At 40.0% G+C, this 10,310-nt stretch overlaps 1 pseudogene; it reads right to left on the reverse strand.

The window, feature by feature from the left end:
- The window catches only part of LOC124993682 (serine/threonine-protein kinase PAK 2-like), a 105,028-nt pseudogene extending 101,960 nt beyond the window's left edge, over positions 1-3,068 (reverse strand).
- Between the last annotated feature and the right edge of the window lie 7,242 nt (positions 3,069-10,310).

Raw genomic sequence — 10,310 nt, forward strand, 5'->3', positions numbered from 1 at the left:
TGTGTTTTGTTCGTTGTAAAGATCAATTTCTAAATTACATGAATTTTTGGTTTGAGGAGGGGCACATACTGGGGACTGACTAGGGGGCATTTGAACACTGAGAAACATCCCCAGCTCTATTTTGAATTTTATTAAGAGACAAGATCTCCCTGACTTGCTTAGCACCTTGCTTTTTTGCCAAGGCTGGCTTTGAATTCATGATCCTCTTGCCTGAGGTTTCCCAGCCCCTGGGATTACAGGCATGAGCCACTGCACACAGCCGACATGAAATTTGATACACATATACAATTTTTTCATGAAAAACAGCATTGAAATAAAAACTCTCCTAAAAGGTTCAGAATTGTATGCTAGTCACCTCTCTGGGTTAAGACATAAATCCCAGTTGACAATTCCTTAATGTTTCTGCTTCTGATCATTTGAAATGAATATTCACACCATCAGCAATGTCCTGCAATTAGCTGCCTTCTCACTTACCAAGTAATGTCCTCATCACAAAAGCAACATCTCACTTGCAAAAATCTATTTTCACCTCTCCTCTTTCTCCCTTAAGTTTACTTCTCCAATATTGACATTGTGAAGTAACCAGCCTCCATCAATCTAAGAGATTATGAATTTCCACATTTTTATCCCAGTGCTTAAAAGAACCTCACACATATTTACCTGTCTATGTATTGTACTGTATTTCGATGTCTCAGGTTCTTCATTATGAATAATTCATTAAGGACCAGATCCTTTCTTAGCTCCTTATTTAATTGTATCCACTTTATGGCAAACTATAATGGAAATAGAATTGAATAAAAACAATGGTTTCCCTCATTCTTTTAAAAGGTAACAAACATCAACTAGTTAATAATTAATAGTAACACGTTATATGTAGTGATACCATAACTGACAAAAAAAAGGAGTACTTTTACATACACACTGACTATTTTTACACTACACACACCCTAAATATTTTCAGATTGATCTGCAGTGGATTAACCAATCTAGGTTCAATCCACTGCCAGCCTCCTTTTACTGCAACCTTGGAAAATATTTTTTAATACTTGCTTGTTCATGACATAATTCCTTCTTTGTTCCCCCTATGGTGAGAATGGCTATAAAATTATTTAAATGAATTCCTACATCATATCCAAGTTTAAAAACACATTTCTATTGCTCTTGGTTAGCTTTATCTAGTTTTTCTCCTAAACAGAAAGCTAATCTAATAACTGGAAGTATACAAAAGTTGCTACCTTCTTTCCCATAGACACATCCACAGCAGTGAAAACTGTACCAGATAGCCTAGGGGAGAAAGACACAATCAGAGTTAATGTTTATAAATCACTACCATTTATACTATCCAGAGACTTTACACTTCTCACAACTGAAAAAGGATCAAATAACACTTCAGATGTAGAGTCTTTGTTTGAAGAGTAAAATGACAGTTTCTTTCTTTCTTTAGACAGAGAGGAAGTGGGGCTTCCACAAGAGAGGGATCCCCAGCATTTAGAATCTTCAAAAGAAAACCAGGAAAGAAAAACAGGAGGCAATCCTTGTGACCAAAACCTTTACTTGAAATATTTCAGACCTAAAAAATTATAGGGAAAAAAGATAAAAGAAAGAGTAACATACGCTCATGAATACAGAGATTTGCTGAAGAAACAGAACTGCAAATAAGCCCGAGAATTCCAGGTACGCCCTTTCCTATGACATTCTTCCTCCACCCAAGGGTAACCTGTATCTGGCGTTCATCCTGTGTTTCATGTGCATCGTTCACATGCACCGTTCTCTACTTTGAACTATGAAGTTTCAGTTTCTAGTATTTTTTTCTGAAATTTTCTTTGTGAATAGGCTATATGCCTGGCTGGGGATGGTGGCATAAGACTGTAGGAGATCTGAGGACATAGCTCAGTGGTCAAGTGCCTCAGGGTTCAGTCTCCTGTAACTTAAATAATGAAATAAATAAACAATGAATTCATAAAGAAATAAAGGAATTCACCTGGGTTTGTAATACCCGTCTCTCTGTGTAGGTATTATTCATTCAGTCTAAATTATTCAATATATAACATCTATTACCATGTTCAAAATATTCAGGTAAGTTTCAATTTATTATTATTATTCAGTCTGTGCTGAACTGAATTTGTCAAAATGAAACTCATTAGGAAGTTTCAGAAATTCTCATTCTAAAATCCACTAATTCTTTCTAAATCCACAGAACATTTTCTAGAGATTATTAACATTAGGAAATCAAGATACTCATTTGATTTCAAGGAATAGAGGAAAGAGATAAGTTAGTGAACTTTGAAATCAAATTATGGAGCAAAATCAGACAGACTCAAAGATCATACTCAATAATATGATTCAAAAACATTTTATATATTTGTTTTTTGTTTTTTTTTTTTTTCGTAGTGTGGATTGAAACCCTTGGCACCTTCCCACTGACCTAACTCCCCAGTCCCTTTTGATTTAAGGATCTAAACTAAATTGCTGAGGCTGCCTGAAAACTTGCAATTCTCCTAACTCAGCTCCTGACTTGCTGGGACTACAGGTGTGTTCTGCCATGCCCAGCTAACTGCAAGGGGTTCTGCTTTGCTTTGTTTTTCTTTGTGAAAAGTCAGGGAGGGAACATAGGACCTCACATATCCTAGGCAAGTGCTCCACACTCAACAATATACCCAGCCACAAATCAATGTTTTTATAGATTATAATCCTACAATGAAATTGACTTTTAAATATGTTATGGGCAATTTTTCCATCTCAGAATCCCTTACCATCTATGATTAAAAAAAGGTTGAAGAAGAAAAAGTGATGAACAGTCATTGCTAATGAGTAGGGATTTTTAATAATTGCTTTATATATTTACACAAACCCTCCAGGGTACCACTCACAGATTACAGTGAGTGCTCAATCTCAGGGGAAAAGAGAGATAATGCTGAATACCCATAAGTAGTGAATATTAGGAATATGATTATAAACACTTACCCTTCTCCAATTCTTTCAAATCCTGTATATTTTCTCATAGGGTCACCTATGGTCACAATAGTTCCTATTTTGAACAAAATAACATTGAAAGCACAGTCAAACATTTCTAAAAAATTAATTTTGCTATCATAATTCCTTTTTAGTAAACTCTACTGATTTGAAAACAGTGGTTTCCAAACATATCAAGTTTCAATAACAATTTGGTTCAAAGAAAACACTGAACAAACTTTGCAAAAGCAAACGATATCAGAAACAAGAAGACACATACTCTCCATGAAGTTAGGACACCTAACTACTCATTTTCTCAAATATCATGACATTTCCAAGCAAACAGTTCTTCTAGTCAGCCTGAGACTTCAGGGATTTCTTAATGACAATTCCACCAGGGTAGGTGGCACATGCCTATTATCCCAATTGTTCACCAGCTGAAGCCAAAGAATCACAAGCTTGACACCACTCTTGGAAACCCAGTGAGACCCTGTCTCAAAACAAAAAAGACAAAGGGCTGGGGGATAGCTCAGTGGCGAAGCACCCCTGGGTTCCTTCCCAGTACCAAAATATACAGGAACTTGGTGACTCCTGGAAAACTCTTCACTCTACTTTTCTACTCCCCTGCATGTGTTACACACTAGTGCTAAGTTATGAAACTCCTTACAATTAGTCATAAGAAATGAATGATATCCAAATGACTGATCCTAAAGGGCTTTTCTGGCTATTCCACTGTATCTTCTTTTAATATATTTAGGAAACCACTTACTACTCTATAGATGACTCTAATAATAGCTAATCATATATTTATTTTTGAATGTTCAAACCTATCACCAAGAAATGGTAATTAGGAGGTGGGATTTAAAATCAGAACTTAAATGCTTATACCATTAAGTCCAAACATCAGAATCACATTAAATTTGCACTTACTAATGAGAAAAGAAGATAGGACATATGAAGGAAACTCAAATAATCTTATGTAGGTACTTAATCTCAACTTAGCTACTAAGGTTCAAGTCAAGATACTAAGGACCAAAGATACGGGATGTGATAAATAAGTTCACAAATGAATAGTCACAACTCCTATCCTAGTTGATATTTTCAAAGCAGCAGCCCTCCTAAGATAAGGACTATTTCATATAAACATCTATAGGATACCACAGTCAAAGCAGTTTTATATTTCACAGTACTAAGGAATCAAGAACAAATCAATGTAGAACATGTAAATGCTTTGGACAAATCATTTATAATGTTTTTTTTCCATGAGGTCTCTAGGTCATATTGTTCTTTATAAGTATACTTACTGTAGCCTTCTAATCAGACACTATTTTTACCCGCTTCTTGGTTCTGTTGAAATTATTTATAAAGCTTGATTCAGGCCACCAATACTTAATGAAATCAAAGGGAGAAGGAAAAAGTGTTTTTTCTTGGAATATATTTTATGACTAAACGTTTCTATTTTAAAAATCTATAGGTTTGGACAAATATGTACAAACCTCCTTTGATGAGGTTTCAAACTATCTCCATGGTCATCTGCTGTTAGATTTAGCTTATAGGAAAGAAGGGCTCCCAAAGGGACTGACTTCCCTATCAATACATAATAAATATGTTCCCACTGCCATGACAAACAAGATGAATGTTAATTAGCCTTCACTGTTTTTGGGTAGTACTGCAGGTTGAATCCAGGGGCATGCTCCCCCTGAACTGTCTCCCCAACCATGTTCATATTTTATTTTGAGAGAGGGTCTCACTAAATGACCCAGACTGACCTTAAACCTGAAGACCTCTGCCTCAGTCTTCTAAATGGCTGTGATTATACTCATGTGCCACCATGCCCAGCTCACTACATGTTAACTGAAGCAAATATTAGTATAAGAAAATAATTTTTCTTTCTGCCTTAAGGCAAAATAAAAGGCATAATATTCAAGTGGGTATTATTATTATTATTATTATTATTATTATTATTTGGTGCTAGGGATAGAACCAAGGGCTGTGCACATCAGTCAAGGTTAACTGAATAGGTTTCAAAATAGAAACCTGTAGTCATAAAACATATTCAGTTAACCTGCTGTTAACTTCTATACTATGCCACCTCCAAAATAAGAAATAGCTATTCACACTCTGCTCTGCTGTGCCTAGTGAAACATTACAGTTTTACCCCTAAATCCACTCAAAATGATCTACTAGTCCATTAAATGGTCATGCCATATTTTAAGCAATTTCCTACTAATCACCCTTAAGTTGAATTTTAGCTTCTTTTTGCTATCTAAATAATGGGACAAAGTCCCTAAATCTGTGCTAGTCTATGTTTCCCTAGGACACACTTGCTAAAATTTACATTTCTCACTTAAATGGTATACACATAAAACTAACATTTTCATTTGTTGTTTGGTACATATACATAAAGAGTTCTTTTAATTTTGTGTTTTTATTCTTATTTTGGTGCTGGGTGTTGAACCCAGGGCCTCCAGCTTGCTAAGTACATGCTAACCACTACAACAAATTATACCTCATGACCCCAAATTTTAATATCATGGAGTCAAATTGCTTGGTTTCCTTCCCCTTCCCCTGTCCTCGGGATTGAATCCATGGGGCTTTACCACTGAGCTGCATCACCAGTGCCAGGCCCATTCTTGACAATGTAGGAGACAATGGTCTTGCTGGATCCCAATGCCTGTCTCAACTTTGTGATCCTCCTACCTCAACCTCTGGAGTCTCTGTGATTACAGGTGTGAGCCATGCTGCCTGGCTTCTAGAGTTGTCTACTTTTTGTTGTACCTCAGCTTGGAAAGCAGACAGCCCAGGACGCTCTTGCAGGAGCTTCATCCAGTCTGCAGTTTCCTGTGCCCCACATCTTGGGGCAAGAACCTACAAAAGCAAGAAACAGTGAAATTCCCAAAGACCCCCAGATTTCCATGGAGAAAACCCCAAAGGAAAGGATTAATGTGTGTCAGGGTCTGGGAGCTGGGGTAGGGACCAGGGAAGAAGCCCAGCTTCAACCCTCCTGACCAGCCCCAGGGTTCCCACATAAGCCCCTGGTTCACCAACTCACATGGGTCAGAGTGGTGCACAGAGGTGGTATACCAGTTCCTGGCCCAGCCCTGGTCAAACAGGTCGTCGTGCTAGAGGGAGATGGGGATGGCATGAGGAGCTCAGAACCAGCAGGATTAGGCAAGGCCATCTCCCAGGGACCCTCCCTAAGTTGGTCAGTTCAGCCGGGGCCTCAACACAGGACTGAGGCAAGACTCCAAGGACAGGGGAGCCCAAGAGAGACCCAGAATCTCCTGCCTTCCAGCATTCCTAGGACCCACTTGTGAGCAGCTCTCCCCAGATGAGTGCTAACAGAGCACACCTCTCCTGCCTCCTTGGGGCTCTCTCATCACCTTTTACCTCCCTCTGCCACATTCTTCTGTGTCTCCACTGACCACATCTGTCCTCCTGCCTCGTCCTTCCAGATACCTTATAAAATCTTCCTTATGCTGCTAAACAGATCCAAAGATGGTGTCTCCACCTGCTCCCACTTCACTTTCTTACCTATTTTTTCTAAAATGTCCCTTCATTGAATTTCACTATCATGGAGGGAAGTGACAGCAGGGATGCCCGATTATATTTTCCTACTCGAAAATCACATGGACCAGGGAAATCTGCATTGAAGGCCTTCAATACACAAAACAGTAAAGCTCACACTCAAAGTCAAGTCCTCCCCTGGACACTGACTTGCTTCTCCTCTCTCTCATTCCACTTTCTCTTTTCTCTGTTTTTATTCTTTAGCCTTATTCTCTCCTTTTCTCAGACTGGGATGAGTCTTGACACAACCTCAATATCTTTAGCTATCAAGATGCAACCAGAACAATGTTCATAGCTGCTCAATTCACATTAGGTAGATTGTGCTACCAACACAGGTGTCGTTTAATTGATAAATGAATAAAGAAACTGTAGTATATATACACAGTGGAATATTACTTAGCCATAAAGAAAAATAAAATTATGACCTTTGATGGTAAATGGATGGGGTTGGAGAATATCATGCTAAGTGTATAGCCAAGTCCCAAACCCAAAGGTTGAATGTTTTCTTCAATAGGTGGATGATGATACATAATGAGGGGTGGAGTGTTGTGGGGCAAGAGAAGTATGGAGGAAATTTGGATGGTGAAGAGGAAAATGGGGCAGGAGGGGTGGGGGAAGGAAAGAGAGTAGACTGAGATAGACATTATAACCCTATGTCTGTCTTTGTATGATTACAGGAATGGTGTGAGTCTACATTGTGTACAACCACAGAAATTAAAAGTTGTACCCCAAATGAATACAATGAATAACAATGCACTCTGTAAAAACAAAAATTAAAAAAAAATGCAGGCTGAATTCTAGCCCACCAACCCCCATAATAAAGAAGTGTGCTTTAAATAAGCCAATCCCAAAAAACCAAAAGTCACATGTATTCTCCGTTAAGTGGATTATGATACATAGCAGGGTCAGGGCAGTTTAAGGGAAGAATGGGGACGCATTGGATTGTGAAGTGGGAAATGAGGGGAGGGAGAGGTGTGGAAGGGAAAGGTGGTGGAATGAGACAAACATCATTACCCTATATCCATGTATGAGTACAAGAATGGTGTGACTCTACATCATGTACAACCAGAGAAATGAAAATTTGTACTACCTTTGTGTACAATGAATCAAAATACAAAAAAAAAAAATTAAAAAAAAGAAGAAACTAGTATACTTCCAGTTGCGATGGCACATACCTTTAATCTAAGTGACTTGGGAGGCTGAGGTGGGAGGATCAGAAGTTCAAGGACAGCCTTAACAATTTAGCAAGGCCTTCAATAATTGAGTAAGTCCCTACTTCAAAACCAAATATCATAAGGAATGCGGATGTAGCTTCAGTGTAAAGCACCCCTGGGTTCAATACCTACTAAAGAAAAAAATAAACTAATAAGTTAATAGCAGAATATTTTTAAAAATTTACAAAATTGTTACTTTTATAGACATAATTTTTGATTAGATGTATATAAAATATATAAAATATTGGATGGACAGAAGGTATAAAAATGCTTAAAGGAATGATAATTAATAACTTTTTGAGAACTGAGCACTAAATGTGAATTCCTTCCTCTCCACACAAGGAACCCTATCAGGCATGAGTAGAATTCAACAGCACTGAAGCACCCAGACCAGCCTCTCTCACTGGCTCCTCTCCTCGGACTCCTGCTCTAATTCTGTGCCTCAAATGCCCTCATACTGCATAGGACCAAAATCAAGTGGCATCTTCTTCTTGCCCCATGTTCTACCCAACTTCCTGCTGCCTCTGCTTCTTCCTCTTATGTTGGGGGAATCAGGGCATCAGGATTCTCTCTGTTCCTTTATCGCTTATCTTCTATCAGAAATGATGATTCTTTTGTTTTTTGGTTCACTCATTTATTCAGATATATTTTCTTTGAATGCTGGGGATTGAAGAACCTTAGGCCTGGCACATTCGAAGCACGTGCCTGACCACTCAGATACACCCCAGCCAGAAATAGTTCAGGGCATCAAAATCGCCTCAGTCAATGGGTCATGGCAGCACCCACCTGTAATCCCAGCAAGTCGGGACACTGAGGCAGGAGGATCACAAGTTGAAGACCAGCCTCAGCAACTTGGTGAGACCCTGTTTCAAAATAAGAAGCTGAAGGGCCTGGGGATGTAGCTCAGTGGTAAAGTGCCCCTGGGTTCCATACCAGTAGCAAATAAATAAAGCCCAGTCACTGCACTGGGGGTTGAAGCACACTGCAAACAGCAGGGCCAGCCTACTTTCAGTGTGGTGAGTGCATCTGCAACACGAGGACCTGAGCACCATGTGGAGTGACCAGGGAAGTGCAGAGAGAGGGGATCATGGAAACCATGCAGGCAACCCAGCCCACAGCACCCAGGTTCATGCAGAGAAGAAGCCCTGAGCTTTAAGTTCTAAGACATACAAGAGGGCTATTTCAGCTACTTCTGGTTGCAGAGGCTGTGTCCTGTGCAGAAAGAGCAGTCTAAAGGATGTCTGCTGGCTTTGCCCAATGATGAGAGCCCCATCATGACAGCCAGGGCAGAGTCTGTGCTGCTGTGGGCCAGGGAATGAAGGATGGAGCTGGTGAGCAGATCAGCTCCTTCAGGGAATAAGGCATAGAGGGTACCACAGGTGGAGTGGACACCTAGGACGTTAAGGGTGGGGTTGCTTGGATTTTAGATGAGACAAAACACATGTAGATGACCAAAAGAAGGAATGGCAGTTACAGAAGCAGCCACTTTTTGGTAACATTCACTGTTTTCATACATACATATACACAGACTGTTCTCATTCCTACATAATTCTGGAAAGAGAAAAACCACAAGGACTTAGGGAGAGAAACTGACAACAAATGATGAAAGGCTCTTCTGGGGTAGAGAAAGTGGTCTAACCTTGATCATGGTGGAGAATCTACGACAGTGTCCATTTGTCAAATTCCCTAACATTAGACTAACTCAGGTGAATCTTACTGTTTGTACATTATTCCTCAATAAAAGAATTCCTAAAACAGTTCTACCATAGCTCCCAAGTTTCCACTTCTTCCCAAGTAAATTCCATGCTTGAATTTCTGGGGCTTTCTAATCTTGATGCCCATGGGTTCACCTCATTGCCCATACCACCCAGTGCTTGAATTACAGACCTTTCCTCATCATTCTCTTAACATCCTACTTTCAGGTGTGTGTGCATTTTTACAAACTGTGCATCTGTGAAAAAAAACCCTCCTGGATTCTTTCTCTCCAGAATCACACCTAGAACACATGGAGTGTCATGTCTAACTCTACCATTCAGTCCCCCTCAAACTCTCAATTTCTTCCAGTCTGCAACACCAATCTCAGCAAGTTCCTGGGTGTTTGCCAGCGATTTCTGATTTCAGGTTGCTTATCAACACAGGTGAAAGATGGACATACCTCTATATCAGTCCCTCAAATAACATGCAGCCTAACATACAGTAGACTCTCCATGCAATGCACCCAGGAAGGAGAATGACCTCAGAGCTCCAGGGGGAGGAAGATCTGAGCTGCATCTTAAGAGGTGGGTCTGGAAGGACTCATGAGCACCATCAGAGCCAAGGGCAGTGGAGAAAGCACAGAAAGTGCCTAGTGGCAGGGGAGAAAGATGCCTCCTCACAGCACAAAGCATTTGCTTCCACTTACCTGGCCTTCATAGGGGCGCCTGGCAGTGTTCACTGCCAGGACCTAGATGACCAGCTGCAGGATGAGCTGCAACAGGAGGCCAAAGGCGGGTACAGTCACTACAAAGCTGTGCTAGGTTTAAGGAGCCAAGGCACTGGACAGTTCCGCCCTGGCCCAGCCTTTTGACTCAATCCCTT

This window comes from Sciurus carolinensis, chromosome 9 (genome assembly GCF_902686445.1).
Source record: "Sciurus carolinensis chromosome 9, mSciCar1.2, whole genome shotgun sequence".
Taxonomy (NCBI): Eukaryota; Metazoa; Chordata; class Mammalia; order Rodentia; family Sciuridae; genus Sciurus; species Sciurus carolinensis.